The 16458-nt window shown below is 32.5% G+C and overlaps 1 protein-coding gene across 5 annotated transcripts in view; it reads right to left on the reverse strand.

Annotated features, from left to right (window-relative positions):
* LOC118187717 (neural cell adhesion molecule 2-like) overlaps window positions 1-16458 on the reverse strand; it is a 1091694-nt gene that overhangs the window by 226367 nt on the left and 848869 nt on the right. The window lies entirely within an intron of this gene.

Raw genomic sequence — 16458 nt, forward strand, 5'->3', positions numbered from 1 at the left:
CTTATTCCTGGTAATCGTGTCCAATTTTGAGACAAATATCAAATTGTACTGATTAAATTCATCCTAAATATACGTTACTGGATATTTTAAGCAGTAATGATAGAAAATTTAAATAGTAAGAAATAGTGAGCACTTAATATATTTCGATAAGATAATATTTTACTAGCATTGTGTATTGAATGTCTAAGAAACTAAGTTGCAGTCCTGAAAGTTACGAATGGAAGCTTGGATTTCCAGTGCATATCTTGTATTCCAATCAATAAGAGCTCCTACACAATATTATCTTGAACATCTCTCCAGGAAACCATGCATGCGACATATCTCTTGGATAATTAAAGACATATCTGTCAGAGATTAAGTTTGCGCAGTTAGCCACATAAAATAGTATTAAATATTTAGATACGTGTAACTTAGTTGACAGAATATTCCGCCATGATTTCTGTCACTGATTGCGGCTTTAAATATTATAAATTGCAAGGCATGAAATCTGAAATATATTTTAAGAAAAAGGTAAAAATATATAGGTATATATATTTTAAGAAAGAGGTAAAAATATATTAATATCTATTTGAAGTCCTGAAGTTTCTAACAGAAGGCACAAATTAAAACAATTGAATCAAAAACTTGGTAAACAAAACTAAAACAGATGTAAATTAATAAAAAATAAAATAAATTTCACATGATATAAAATAATACTTGATTATTCTTTGGTCTTTGTAAAAGAGCAGACAAAGAACTATCAAGAAAGCCAAGCTCCTGAATTATATTTAGACACATTTTGATATTAGTCAAAGATTTATTAAAATTATAATTAAATGAAAATATTTTAATACAAAATATAACGAATTTAATTTTTTAAGAAACATATAACTTTTTAAAATAATATAGTAATAAAAACTTTCTATTATATGATATATATACGGTGATTCAAAACTAGGGGAACAAACACCTAGACGAGGTAACGTCCACCTAGACAACTCGGAATCCCATAGCAATGCAGGGGCTAAAATGCGATCTAAAGAGTAGGCGGGTTGTAAGGGGCTGTTGCAGAAAGCCATGGACAGCTAGAGCCATCCAATTTTGAATGACGTAATCCTATTGTGAATATGAGCATCTGAAAGCCCAGATTTGAAATTTGGAGTTTGTTTTATTATCGATTTCATACTTTGTAAACCTTTAACGAATTTTTGATTAACAAACTCGAGGATTTCAAAACGAGCAATGGCAACGTTGCACAGAGAAAACATTTTTATCTCCAGCGCGAGAGACTGTATATCGAAAATTCTAAAGATATGCTCAGTTTAAAATTATTTTGTGATATTGCTCTTGAACTAAATTTTATGGTTTAAGTGCGAAGAACATGATATTTAATAAATAAAGGTAACACACAAAATGTTAAAAAAAAACGCCTCTTTGGACGTAATTTAAAATTTGAAACCTTTCAGATTTTCTTTTTATAAAATTTACGCTGTACTTATTGTATCTTGTATTTTTTTAAGATTATGGTCTTTAAATATCAATTTGCGATCATGATATATTCGTATTTTCTATTCTAATACATTTTCGGTCTTTTCTGAGATAACCCCTGAAAAATCCTCTTTCTCGTTAGAATTGAATTTCCTACCTTACACTGCTGTGGGATTCCAAGTCGTCTATGTGTACCTTACCCCTCCTATAAATTTATTACTCCAGTTTTGAATCCTCCTGTATATTATGAAGGAAAACTGACTATAATATGATTGCTTGAAATACAGCACAGAACTAAAAAATAACATTGTCGCACTGACTAAAAGGAAAATGTAGGACATTTTTATTTTAAGATGTCCAAACTTTGTTTACGGTTCGCGTTTCGAAGATTCTTTTTTTTTTTTCAGTCTTTTTTTTTTAGATGCGATCAGAACCTATGCATAAGACTCCTAGGATTTATTTTAGATGTACTGTGAGATTTTTTATTACTACATGCTATTCATGGCTTTCGGATTGCAGCTTAGTTTAGCTTTTGTGTGACGTTTCTATGTTATATATTTCTTTTACTTATCATAAACCATTTTCAAGTTAAAAACTATTGAACTCCTATATATTTCGACAACTTTTTCATAGATTTTATTTTATAATGTGCATTTTTATCAGGGCTTGAGTTCCATAATATAAATAATAAATGATCAATATTCGTAATCAATTCTGGAATCACACACAGATGATAGTAATTATTTGAAAATTCCATCAGTAAATTAAAAAAGTAGAAAATTGCTTTGTCAGTTACTGATCAATTTAATACGCTAATAACAAATTTTTAAGAGCAAAACACTCAGAATGCATTTTAAGGCAAATATACGCAATTCGTAACTACTCTTTTATTAAAATACTTCATTTTGACTTTTATTATGTAATATTTAGGACTATTAAAATGCATTCTTTATCAAAGATTTTTTGTTATAAATATTGATATGAACATAGTAAATACCATTTTACGTAATATAACAAAACATAGTTAAGCTTAACTGTTATAGAAGTTGTTTTCCACTAAACTTCCGATAACAGTTTGATGAATGACAGTTTGCGAAAATTTGTTTGACAGTTTGTGAACTTCACGTAATGATCTTAATCTAAAAGTTATAAAAATTTATAGATATCTTCTTTTAAATTTAAGTAAATTTTCAGAAATACAGTTTCAAGAACAAAAGTTTTTTTTTAAACTATTTACCACACAAAATGTAACCAAACGAACTGAAATTAAACAAAATGGAATATATAATGACTAGGGATCGACAAAATAATTTTTAAGTGCCTAATATGTCATGGTAGTTTCTCTACGCAAAATCCTAGAAATATCGCTTTTCCAAAGCTGAGCAAGAGCCTTTCTATTTGGAATTATCTGTAAAAGGGATAACCTCATGAGACATTTCACTGTCTCAATTATCAAAAGTTTCCAAGCTGTTGCTCGGTTTTAATGCAAGTAATGAACCTATACGTAATCCACAAAGGGAAAGAAAGTCGAAACCATACCCATCAGGTAGCAACCTGGTAATGAATTATATTTCAGCAACAATGCCATTCAGGGTAGCAGCCTAGCAGCCTACAAACATTAAAAATAAAACTAATTTTCTTCAATTTATTTAATAGCAGATGAAAAATTTCAGACTCACGCTTAAGAAAATGAATTACTTTTATTTTATTAATAATTGTGACAAAACTTAGTAGTTTTGGAATCATATCATCCGAGTGTCTTATATTAAGTATCCCAATGGTTGAAATATTTGAAAACATATTTTGTTGTCAGCAATATACAGCGCAAGAACAAGAACATAACAAGCACAATAGAACTAATTTTTGTTTCCTGTTGTCATTCTTTCATTTTCAAAGTATTAGAAAACATGTATGGTTTCTACAAAAAAGTAAATTTAATGCTGGAAATAATGTGATCAATGATTTATGAAAAAAGCTTTCCAAATCTCGCTGAGCGTGTTTCCCCCAAATTTCAGTTTTTGAGCTTAATATTGTTAACAAACATAGGAACACAATGACTTGAAAAAAACGCGATTATCTACTTTTATTTAGACAAAGAGCATTGCATGCTTGCTTATCATGCTTGAATTTTTAAAATTTATTGGAGAAATATAACAGCAATGAAAGGAGACAAATGAATGCTTGTTTAATTTGTTCTAAAATCATACCTAAACATTTGAGGAATAAGGAAGAAAAAATAAATCACGGTAAAGAGGGATAAATATTTTTAACGGAAAAAAATTCTCTGTTTTCTAAAATGTCATAAAAAATCTCACTGATTAAATTAAAATAATGATCCTTCTATTCTGAAATGAATTCGTGTTTATCTTCATTTTAAACATGCATTACTTAAAATGAATGCATGTATTTCATGCAAATTCATGCAAATTTTTATGTATTTTTATAGAATCAATCGCCGATTTTATTTAAGCAGATGCATCCTATTCTAATCAAAATTCAATCACAAATTGATTACGATTTAAAAAAACCAGGAATAGCAGACAAGTATTTATTTCTATAAACTTGCCATAAATAAAACGATTCATAAGGGTTAGTACAAAGCAAATTTATTACCAATTTAACCACCTTGTTTTTGTTTATGTCTGAAATTTCTCTAATATGCAAATTAATTTGCCTATTTCATACAGATTGTTTTTGAAACACAAAGTCAATGAGTATTTACTCATAAACGGACTCTAATCTCTTGCTATAAATTATTGCTTTTACTTCCTTGCTATTTATTGTTGCTTAATAATTCTTAAACAGCTCTGCTTTTAAGTTTGAAAATGTTTTTTTAATAATATGTTAAATTTAGAACCGGATTGGAAACGGAATTTTGCATTTGAGTTTCTTTGATTTTCCTGCTTTGTTGTAGGATGTTCATTTTTTTAAATATATATACAAAATCGAAACGAATAATTGTGTAATAAAGACTTTCAAAATAAAAAATTGCTTGGATGGTTATAATTTGCTTTCGGTACAAAATACCAACACACACATATATATAAATAGACAGAGAGATATTTGATAAGATGACCTGGAGAAAGTTGCAACGGACTGATGATGATTCTCAGCGTTATAACTTGGAGAGGTTTTACTGCGTAGTTACAAAGAAAGATGCATAAACCAAAAACTTCCAGACATGGTAGTTCATTTGGAAAAACAGTTTTATTTTCGTAATAGTGCAAGCCTTTATACTCATAAGCAGGTTCACAAGCATCATTTACAGGTGGAACATGCATCCCCACAATTTTATACAGCTTACATTTTCTTAAACAATGGAGGAAAATGGAGAATGAAACTCTGCGTGGCTAGCGCCAAGGCGATGCTGCGAAAAGAAAAAGCCGAAGTAGAAGAGAGAAGGGAATTGCACAGCAATTACCTTTTACACCGGATTACATTTCAGATCACATGACAGATTAATATCCAGATGTTTGGTTAAGATTTCATCGATAAGTACGCGATGGAGATTAGATGACTGGTCATTTTTTGAAGGTGGCATATGTAAGATAAGAAATATGTAAGTAAAAATTATTATTTAAATTAACGGGCAATCCCTTAATTCTCCCTCTGTATTCTAAAAATCATAACAACTCCTTTGAATTGCGTCATTTCGAGATTAATGTATGATACAAAGTTTGCGTAATGCTGAAAACTTAGTTATTTTTGGAACCTACACTCTGAGAACTGAAACATTTGCAACTAAATCAAAACCTTTCTATTAGAAGATTGCCATATCAGATAAATGTGCAGTTAGTTTGCAGCTTTGTTGTCGTTTGAACACTTTCATTCTGCTGAGCATTTCGTGCTGTTAACTGCGCCGTGATTTAAAATGTGATACTCCATATAAGATTGTTGTGTGCGTATTGCGCTCATGACCATGTTTAATAAAAAAATATGTGTTCGATAATAAGTTTGTATCCACCAATGAAATTACGCTGAGTTCGGCTGTCTGCATGTCTCTCTTTCGAGTGTAATATTTCTAATTATGCAGCAGTCTCTCCAAGTTTTTATCACATATATGTATATATACATATACATAATACACATACGTACATATATACACACACCTAATATATATATATATATGTGTGTGTGTGTGTCGTTCGGTTTATCTTGAGTTGCCCGATATAATTACCCGATATAATTAGTTATAATCGTCTTACGGTTCACGTTGTTTTAGGCTTGGTTATTCTTGGGCCATGTAATTTGCTTTGCAATTTACTTTTGTACCTTAGTATTATATTTTTTAAAAACTAATCATCAATAAAAATAGTGTTACTAAAGAGAGAATATCTGGCAATTTATTCAAATTTTGCATATAAGCCTAAACTCGTTTTTTGTTGCTGTTGTGCCGTATATTATTTCTTTGACATTACTAGCCAAACAAATCCCCAAAATTCATCGCGCCAAATAGTGCAAGATTGCGCCTGTTTTCGGCAAGAGCCTTGAGCGCAGTGCAGGTGACAGTGCGACTTTGCTCAGCTCCATCCCCAATTCTGATAAAGAGTACCCCGAGGCGACGGATTTGAGGGTCTTCCGCCTCCACTTCCCTTACCATTAACCTGTCGAGAGGACTTTCGGCTCGTCTCATATTTAGAGTGCCCTCATGCCGCACAGACACTATACATTTACAGACATACACGCCTTCTCCGGTATTCGAACCCGCGCTCTTAGGTACGGGAATCAGAGTCACTAACCACTATCGCTGTTGGGCGGCAAACTCGTGTTTTTCCCGCAGAAATATCGCTTCATATGTCAGGAGTTCTTGAAAGTTTTCAAGGAGTGATTTTAAGCTCAGGACCCGATTACATTTTAATAAAGCTTGCATTCAAATTTTAACTTCATTTTTTCTGAATGGAAAAATGCAATGAAATATTTTTATGTCAAGTAAAGTTTTAAGTCTAATTTGCTAGGAAGAAACTTGTTGCCCAGAGATAACAGATACATATGTTTAAATTACATATGATTCTACTCATCTGTTTTAAAAGCGAATTTATTTTTTAAAAAATTCCGTATACTATATCATTCATTAATTAGATTTACAAATGATAAAAATAAAATTTTAATTCAGATATAAATGAAAAGTATACTGTTTTAGAAACAAACCTAGTATTAAAATTTATGATACCAATTATGACAAAATTCATTTCCAGGAGCTGTAATTAGCAAATATGCAGCACATGTGAAAAAATAAGAGACCATTTTAATAGGCATTTGTAAATACTGAAATGTTTCAATAATTTTATCCGTCTAAATAATGACGAATCTTCTCTGTAGTATTTTAAAATACTCAACAGCAGTTGAATAATGGCAGGCTACATCAATAGAAAATAATACTTTCTCTTTTCAAAATAAGTATTTTTAAAATGATTGTATATTCAAAGCCAAATGGAGGAACAAATAACCTTTAAATTTCCTACTCTTTAAGCCCTCCACGAAATTAATAAGCAACACGCATTCGTCTGAAAAAACATTTTCATGTATTGTTTCAGCTCAGAAGCATTAAGCGAATTCGTTCAATTTTTGAAATTTATTCCTAGTAACTTTATTTTTAAGAAGTTTTATTAAAGTTAAAAAGTGTAAATGTTTAGTACAGCGAGAAGCACTTTTCTTTTCCTACCGTATAGTGGAATGATATACAGCTGTTTTATCTAATTAAAGATTTTTAAAATATTATAATATTTCAGCTTGGAAACTGCAATGAAATGGTGTTAACATGTTATTTCTATGATAGTTTTAAGCAACTAAACACGTATAATTATGAATTTTTATTATTATTGAAAATTCCAAATGCAAATGTCGTTTATTTTATTTTTTTTTTTTTTACAGCTCTTGTTCATAGTAGGATTTTAGCATTCAATTCTCTTTCAGTGATTCTAAAATTTCTTGCGATGTAACAAAACATATTCATTATTCGCTGTTTAATATAAATAGAACAAGATATTTAAATTTTTATTTCAAAATTTGTACCTATCTAAATACTTTTGCCATGTAAAAGTAAACAAAGCTTACTCTATTTACTTTTTAAAAACTTACTGTTTTGTGGTGTCTCAAAAATACACTGAATAATGGTAAGCAAGGAATAAATGTTTCTCTAAATACTCAACACTACAAGAATAAAAATAACTACATTTCCCACGTGAACTTTTATTTTCTTCCAGTTATTTTATTCATTATTATGACCGATTCATTATTATTAAAGCTGCCTGTAAATCAAAATTTTCAGGAATATATTAAACAGTTCTCGAAAGTTCTATAGCACGCATTCAAAATACAGATGGTTAAAATACCATGCCACTTCTTAATCAGTCCTCATAATCATTCTGATTACCAGAAAACTGTCTCAGATTGGCTCAATGTCCTGTTCACGGACGAGTCCAGATTTACCCTGGATTCATATATGATAAGCGTGTAAGGGTGTGCAGAGAATGAAGCATGCGCACTCAGGCCCAGATAGTCATCGAACATTACGAGTGTGGATTGGAATTTCAACGGGATATCGCATCTAACTGCACATCTTTTAAGACTGCTCAAGGAAGGCTGACCAGTACAGAGATGAAGTTCTGCACGCTATTGTGAGAATCTACGCTGCAGCAATTTTTTCTGATACTCTCCCTGTACATGATAATGCCCGCCCCATCGAGCCATTATTGTGAACGAGTGGCCTGGTACGTGTTTTTCTCGTATGGAGTAGCAGCCGTATTACCCAAACTTGATCCCACTAGAAATCTTCCGGATACCCTCAAGAGTGCTATCTTTTGCACATTTACTTCCACCAGCCAACAGCCAGTCGGACAGAGATGGGAGCTGCACTAATAGAGGAATGACCACTGCTAGCATTTGCAACGATTGATCACCGCTTTGCAAGCATGGCAATCGGCTGAAAAATTTGTTAAGTCCCGCGGTGGTTATGTAGTTCCTTTCTAATATGGTCTTGCTTGTTTATTTTTAGCTTTAAACATGAATGTTTAATGATGTCATCAAATCACAAATGTGATGCCCTCATATAATTTATGAAAGATAAATATTATTTTCATCTTTATATATAATGTTTGTTTTCTTTCATGCATAAACATATTTTTTACCTTCATGTGCAGTTCTGTGTTAATTAAAGTTTTTCTTTACCATTTTTATTGATTTTACCGACTCGTCCTTAACTGATTGCTAAATAATGCCTCCTTCAGCACAGATACTATACGCTTACGTACAAATATTCATGACTTTTCCAAGATTCGGGCCCACACTACAGCAGTCAGCGTCATTAACCACTACAGCAACTGGAAGCCAGGAAAATTATCAAATTCCAACAAGAACTGTACTGATCATAATACTGATTAATTTGTTTACTCCAGTATAATGGCTTCTCACCAACGCCCTGTGGTTAAGACCGCTGAGTACTGAGAATTCGACCTGGGTTCCATTCCAGGTGAATAGACTGGTGGCTTGGCTGGTTTTCGCGGTTGTTTCCATGTATAACGTGGATATGAATCACTTTCAATTAGAAAGTCCTGAACGAAAGCTGTGTCATACTCAAATAAGCTCTAACAATGTAACGACGCTCTTTGTGAATTAATATTTTTAAGTGATTAAGCAATAAATGCATCTATTATATATCATAATACATATTTTCGATTATATCATCCTAATAATCGATACATTACTTACAAAAGACACTTATTATTTATTAGCCTTTCCTTTACAGTTTTACGACTCACTATATACCACGCAAATGAAAGGCACCCGAATTTATCCCACGCAAATGGAGAATGTATAATAGTAAACATATTAATGCCCAGTTTACACACGCAAGTAAGCATATTAATGCCCTGTTTATACATGCGAATAAACACATCAATGTTCGTTCACAACGATTACATTCATATTAGCCTTAGTTAAAAATTCACTACACTATCAATGATACGAAACAATTAATAAATTCAGTTCACTATTTATTGAAACAATAACGAACAAAGCTTGGTGAGATGCTTTCTTCGTTTACATTTTAATCCATAGAAGCCACAGAAAAGCTTCTGGTTAAATTGATTAATAAGGCAGAAGCTCTAAAATATCACCATAAACCTACGTCTTTGAACGTTACCTGCTGCACCACTAATAATTCCTACACGGGATAAATGTATCACAGGAAAAGCTTTACAGCTTCAATCCTTCAAACTTTTACGGCAGGATGGAGCTTCGTGTGATGGATTTATTCATCTTAGATGTATTTTATAGAGCTTTCGGCACGATTTACTCGCCTATAAACGGTCCCAAGTGGATGTAAAAGGAATTTATTTATTGCTCGATGCTTTTGAAGTAGTATAATCTTTTGATTCATTGGAAAATTTCGTAGAATGCATTAAGAGGAATTAGCATTAATGCTTCCGAGCTGCTGACGTTAAGAGGCGGTAGACATTTAATAAGTGGAAATTGATATAGCAAAGTAACATAAATTCTAGCCATATACCACTGCTTTGCATACTATGTTAGTTTTCTTACATTTTTATCTTTGAATATGTCTTGTTTTGCAAAGTTCATAAATTTTAAGCTTTCCTTTTAAAGCTATGAATTGTTCTAACTTATCTTAAAAATTCTACAGTGGAATCTATGTAAATTTATTTTAATTTTGACTGAGTGGTTACAGATGTAAACTATTAAACCATTTAGCGCATTTACGTCCAGTTCTAGTTGCCGCCAGAAGATATTGATTAATTCAGTAAAAGACATGAAAAATATGTTTTGGATTTATTCGTCGAATGACTGATTATTTCTGCTTTATTCTAACCTGTTTTGTAGATTGATATTACCTTACGTTTACTGATTTTTGGATTGAACTTTTATGAATGACTAATTTTTCGATAAGAAAGACTTAAGCTTTCAGTGAATTGATTTGGTTTGCTAATCTGTAAGATCTTTTCTCCTTTCTTACAGAGTGTCTTTTTGGTGTACTTGGAAAGCAAGTCGGGATCCGGTGTTCATTTCCCGGGGATGGAATTGCAGATTTTTCACCTTTCCTTGTTCTGATAAACCTAATGACTCTACCATCTGACTGAGGCAAAGTACTCGAAAGCTATATGCTTAAGGATAGGGATATCTTCGTTGTTGCCTTTAAGCCAAACCTAGCTCGTTTTCATATTACACATGGGAAAACTACAAAATCACACGAGCATTAGAGACATTAGATATTTTTTTGGAAGCCAGAGAGATGAAAAATTAGCAACCGCCTTCGCGGGGAATCGAACCACGGACCTCTGGATACCGGCCCAGAGTGCAGAACCACTACACCACGAAGGACGCTAGGAAAGTGGGAGAAATACCTTATATACTCCCCTTTTTAAAGGGCGACTAGGGTTTTAGGGGACCTAGTCGCCAAATCCTGGGTGTGGAGAATCATCATCCACAACCCTTTTAGTTCCACAACTTTTCTTTTAGTTCCACAACTTTTCTTTTAGTTCGGGCGCCACTGTAGAGACATTAGGTAATTTTTTGGAAACCAGAGAGATGAAAAATTAGCAACCGCCTTCGCCGGGAATCGAACCACGGACCTCTGGATACCGACCCAGCGTGCAGAACCACTACACCACGAAGGACGCTAGGAAAGTGGCAGAAATACCTTATAAAGCAACCATCCTGTTGGCTGAGATTTGAAGATCGGGTCGAACCAATAGTTCTTTATTCTACAACCACAGTAACTTTTGCTAGCATTTCAGCAAATTGAAGTTTTTTTTTTAATTAATCAACTAACATAAAGAATATCATTAACAAACAACTAACATAATCAACTAACGCAAAAAATCAACGTTCATTTTGTTATTATCATTATTATATTTCTTCTTGACTAATGATAGAATTATTCAAAAAATTTGGGTACATTTAGTTTGCTTTAAAACTGATTAAAAACTTTATAAAGATTACATATTTCTGTGTCAGGCACAGAAAGTAATCCTATGAATTCGTAGGGTTCAGACAGAAAGTTTTGCGCCTCTGCTAGGCACTTTGATTTCTTCTATGTATAATGAGATAATTATCGTATTTTGCAGTTATTGAACCGATGTAGACTGAAATGCGTTCTTTTAAGTACAATTGCCAAAAGGATACGTAAGAAATGAATGGGCAACTACCATAAAATTCAGTAGTTTAAGCTTACTTATTCGTCTTACAGTTGTCTCTAGCACATAACGCGAAGCATTAAAAAAGCAATTGCTCGCTCCTACTTTTTTGTTTCACTTTTCCCCAATTTAAACTTCTTTTACTTTGCGAACTACTCCAGAAATGGCAAGGACAGTTCATGTTCACTCCCGAAATCACGATTCCTGATGTAGAAAGAGCAAAGCGGAAATGCCTTTTTTTTTATGCACTCTTTTATTTTTTTTACCCATACATCTATCTCCTTTAAAGTTTTTCACCACTCAAATTTGCATTTCATATTCGGCACGGAAAAGGATTTTTCACTCTCCTTTTGACGGCATTTGGCAGTTCCCTACTCTCCTTATGCAAAATACATATTGGTAAAAATGGAGGCTTCTGTACGTTTCTTAGCTTTAAATCGTTATCGATAAGGTACCCCCGTAGAAAAGTGTGTTTGTTCCACTTTGTGTTTTTGGAGAATGTCAAAGGGATATCTTGACTATTGGAAGAGGCTTCGAAGCGTCAACTTCCGGAATTTGTTTGATGGATCAATTTTATTTTCTTCTTCCTTTTGTAGGTTCCGATCAATAATAACAGAGATTTGAGATGAGAATATTTTAGAGACTGAGTTACTAGTTTTCTTTTACGACTTGCGTACGAGGCCTTAAACTGGCTAGCTATTCCTGCAACCTAAAGATATGAATATTTATTAAACCTGCATGAGAACTCTAATACTAAATGAAGTTTCTCATTGCGTAATACGATAAAGCTCCAGGCAATATTTTTACGTTTTGAAAGAAAAATTCGCTAAAATCTTCCAGAATGAAATAAAAAATATAACAAAATTTTTCGTTATAAAAAGTGTGATTAGATAATTACAATGGCTAGAAATTCAGATTTCATTTGAATGCACATTGTAAAAAGATTTCTGTCGTTTCTAAAGAAATTAGTCATTGTGTATCTGATATCCAAGCAAACCGGTGAAAGCATGGTGTATAAAAAATTTTGAAAATTAATTCAGCAACTCGATTTCTTTTCCTGACTATTTCAGTATTCTTCAGAAAATTTATTTAAAAGTATTTAATTATTTTCTGAATTTCACATTGTAGGTTGAAAAAAGGTCTCTGCATCTAAGATCTCGTAATTTACCAAATGGGCAGATATTTTAAAATTATATTCCGAAATATACTCTCGAAAAATGGAAACTCCCATAGTATTTAAAGAGTAAAAAAGTTTAAAGAATCGGATTTCATTATTTTTCCCGAGTATTCGAGCGCAATTTATAATTTGGAGCACAATTCTAAATTCAAAATAAATTTTCATCTTTGTATCACTCTACTTTTTCTCTTGCATTTTTAGAATCATTTGATAATTTACTACAAATATGTAAAGGAAAACCAGCATCTGAGTATGCCAGTGTATGGTTAGAATTTGTAAACATAGTAGAGCGTCAAATGTATTTCGGAACATAAAATGCAAAAGTATTGCAAGTGCTACAACTATTTTCCATATTTTTAAACGTAATTAATCTCACCATTTAAAGGTTGGAGACAATAAGGTGGTACTATACCGTTGGAAATTTTACAAGCTAACATATTTATTAATGTAACTTACACTCAATTTATTAAAATGTATTTATTGTTAATAAAAGGCATTGATCGTAATTGCGTAATAATTGGAAAAATATATATTAACGTATACTTTTTTAAGCATCTGGGCCATTTGAATAATTTGAAAGGAGTTAGTCATGCATTCTAAGTCTCTGATTATTTAGTGATTTAAGATGATTAAACAGAAAAAGGAGCAACAATCCGTTATGCCCTTATACATGTATTAATGAGCTAAAAAAAGGAATTTAAGGAAAAAAGAAGAATGCTATTGTAAATTAGGGTTAAATAAAATGCAGATCAGAATTATATATTAATACGAATAAAAGCAGATGTTTTTGACACATGATAGCCTAATTAACTAATGGTGGTAAATTAGTTTCCCAATGTATTGAAGTGTGCTTAAGTGATTAAAATATCCTCCTCTAGGTCATCTTTTAACAAGGTTTACCATTACATTCGAGAAATTTGCTTGAATTATCTGGCTTACTGTCATTTTTATAGGTTTTAATTGCAACACATTAAACAATTCAGAATTTTCCCTTATGAGTACATATTAGCATGTATATATATGTGGATGGGGTGTCAGAAAATTTTAATTATTTTTTTAAAAAGGTCTCAATCCCATTTTAATTGGGGAAATCTCCCTCTTTTGCATTCCAAAAAATAAATAAATAAATTGTCGTTTTAATTACAGGTATTGATTCCTCTGGAGTAATGTTAATATAAATATTGTGGTTTTGGTCATTCTATTAAAATTTTAGATTACTTAAATAAAAAAAATTATTAATGAATTCAGAGAAAATAATATCAAGTTACAAATTTTAAATGGAATTCCTGTGAATTTCATTGTCAAACTTCAATAAGATTTAAATGTTGACAGGACTTGTAAATCGAATTCAACTCTTTCGGCTCTGATTTAAGAAAAGCAAAATTCAGCTTTTAATTTAACCTAAATTAAACTTGTAAACTAAATTTTTATGTTTATGAGATTAATGCCACCATACTGCTCATATTTTCAATTTTACATGCTATACTAAGAAATTAACGACACTAGTTATATTAAAATAAAGAAGATATCTGTGCTATGCAACTTCACTTCGGATTTGTTTCACAGTGCAGGAAATTAGACACAGCTTAATTGGTCAAAAGCTTCTAAAATAGTTTTACACATAAAGTATAAAAATGATACTAAATTATTTATATTCTATCTGTCTATAACCTGAGTATGAGTATTATATATGAGTTTCGAACAAAGAATTGTACGTATGTCACTTGAGCTTAATGATACAGATTGTATCATCAAAAATAATGCTTGCCTCCTCCGAAAAAAATCCTAAACTGTCAAATACATCAGTATAACTAAAATATTAAAATTCGAAGAAACAGCGAACGATTTGAGAGGTTTTAGTTTCAGATATTTAAGAGAAATTTCTTTTCTTTCGGGAATATTGCGAGCTGTGAAAATAAATTCAATTCCCAGCACCATTTTAGTAAAAGATAGCAACAGCCAGCATTAGAAGCCGGATAATTCGGGGTCTTACCATAGATTTGCATATTGCTACAGATGGAAAGGATTAAGAAATTATAATATTCATATGATGATAAAAATTATGCTAACATTAAAAAGTAAATATAATTAAATATTAGAAATTTCAGATTCCCTTTTGCTCATCAATGAAACTTAAACCTTTCATTTCTCAACCCTGCTTATAACGCAGGAGAAGCAGTTCGACAAAAGTGAGCCTAAGTTTAGCGTTTCGGAGTAATTCTGGCACGAAATCTGCCACTCATCTAAAATCGGGGAAGTGGGTGATCTTAAAATTACTCTGGATATGGGAAGAAAAGGCTCAAGTTGTGTCGGCAGCCATTCTACGCATTCTAAAGGATGTTTCTTAGAAGTTTACTTCGCGAACGATTTCTCCACGAGCTGAAGCATGGAGTACCTCCATGAGCTGAAGTTCCCGAAGTATGCACCTCAACGAGTACAGTATAAAATAGTATTGTTTCTAATTACATTTATGTGTAAAAATGTTTCCAATTTTTAGATCTATAATGTTGTAGAAACTAGTTATGGTTTCTGGAGAGGACAACATGAAAAATCAACTAACTGGAAATCAAACTTCATATAGCAAATCTTCAGATTTGCTATATGAATTAGTAGCTATTTCCCAACAACAGTGGCTACTGCTGAAAGAAATGGAAAAACGTCCAAAATCACTCGCATACTCTTCAAGCTGCACTGGCACCACTTGTGAAAAGAAGTGGTGCACTATCGTCCTTTCTCATAAGACACAATGTTTGAAAAACTGCGTAGCTTCAGTACTTCAGAATCTAAGAATAATCGCTGACTGTGATGTGAAAGTCTGGAATAATTGACAATACTCAGGATACCAAGCGTTCACGGGCCTACCAGCAGCCGAGCGGTAAAGTCGCTGAACGCTGGTAGTTCGGTCCGAGGTTCAAATCCTTCGAATCGGTCTGATTGCATGGGCGTTTTCGTGGTTTCCCCCATGTGTAACGTGTATACGAGCCAATTTACCTTAGAAAGTCCACCACGAAGGCATTCCTCCCCTTAGGCAGATAGCCCTCGAGGCTTTGCCATAATCACACACACACCAAGCGTTCACCATTCCATCTTCATGCTTCACACTGGTCCCGAGACTGTCCGGATCATAAGCAACTAAAGGAGCTCTCTGCATACAAACTCTCCTAAGAAAGACAACGATGGTGAAGCGTGCTCGCAGAAGAAATATACAGATTTTGAATTGTATGCTATCCACGAGCTGTTTTCGTGATTTCACTAAAACCAACGTTTAACTTGAGCGGTGGTTGAGAGAATGCTGAATTCTGCTAAAATACAAGTAATGGCTATTTTGTGTTTTTAGGTTACAATTCCTTTTGACACTCTAGCATCCTTTTCAGATTTGCTAGGTACGCATGCATGTCCTTGGATAATGTGGTCCTCAAAAGTCCTCAAAAACATGTAAAAAAAGTAAATTGTTGTCTCAATGACAGATACTCGTTCCAATCAAGCATAAGGTGTGTCTCACTTTTGGAATATTTCCTATTCTTCTCACACAGTTCTCATGTGCAATTTGAAATCATTCGGAATTTCCAAATGGAAGTGCAGATGTTAACGCAAAGAACTATGTTTGGAGAACTCTAGTCTCTAAACATTTTAGTTTTATTATCCAAGCTTTATTCATCCCTCAGC

This window comes from Stegodyphus dumicola, chromosome 4 (genome assembly GCF_044657685.1).
Source record: "Stegodyphus dumicola isolate Sdum_Otavi_A_Nest chromosome 4, ASM4465768v1".
NCBI classification, from domain to species: domain Eukaryota; kingdom Metazoa; phylum Arthropoda; class Arachnida; order Araneae; family Eresidae; genus Stegodyphus; species Stegodyphus dumicola.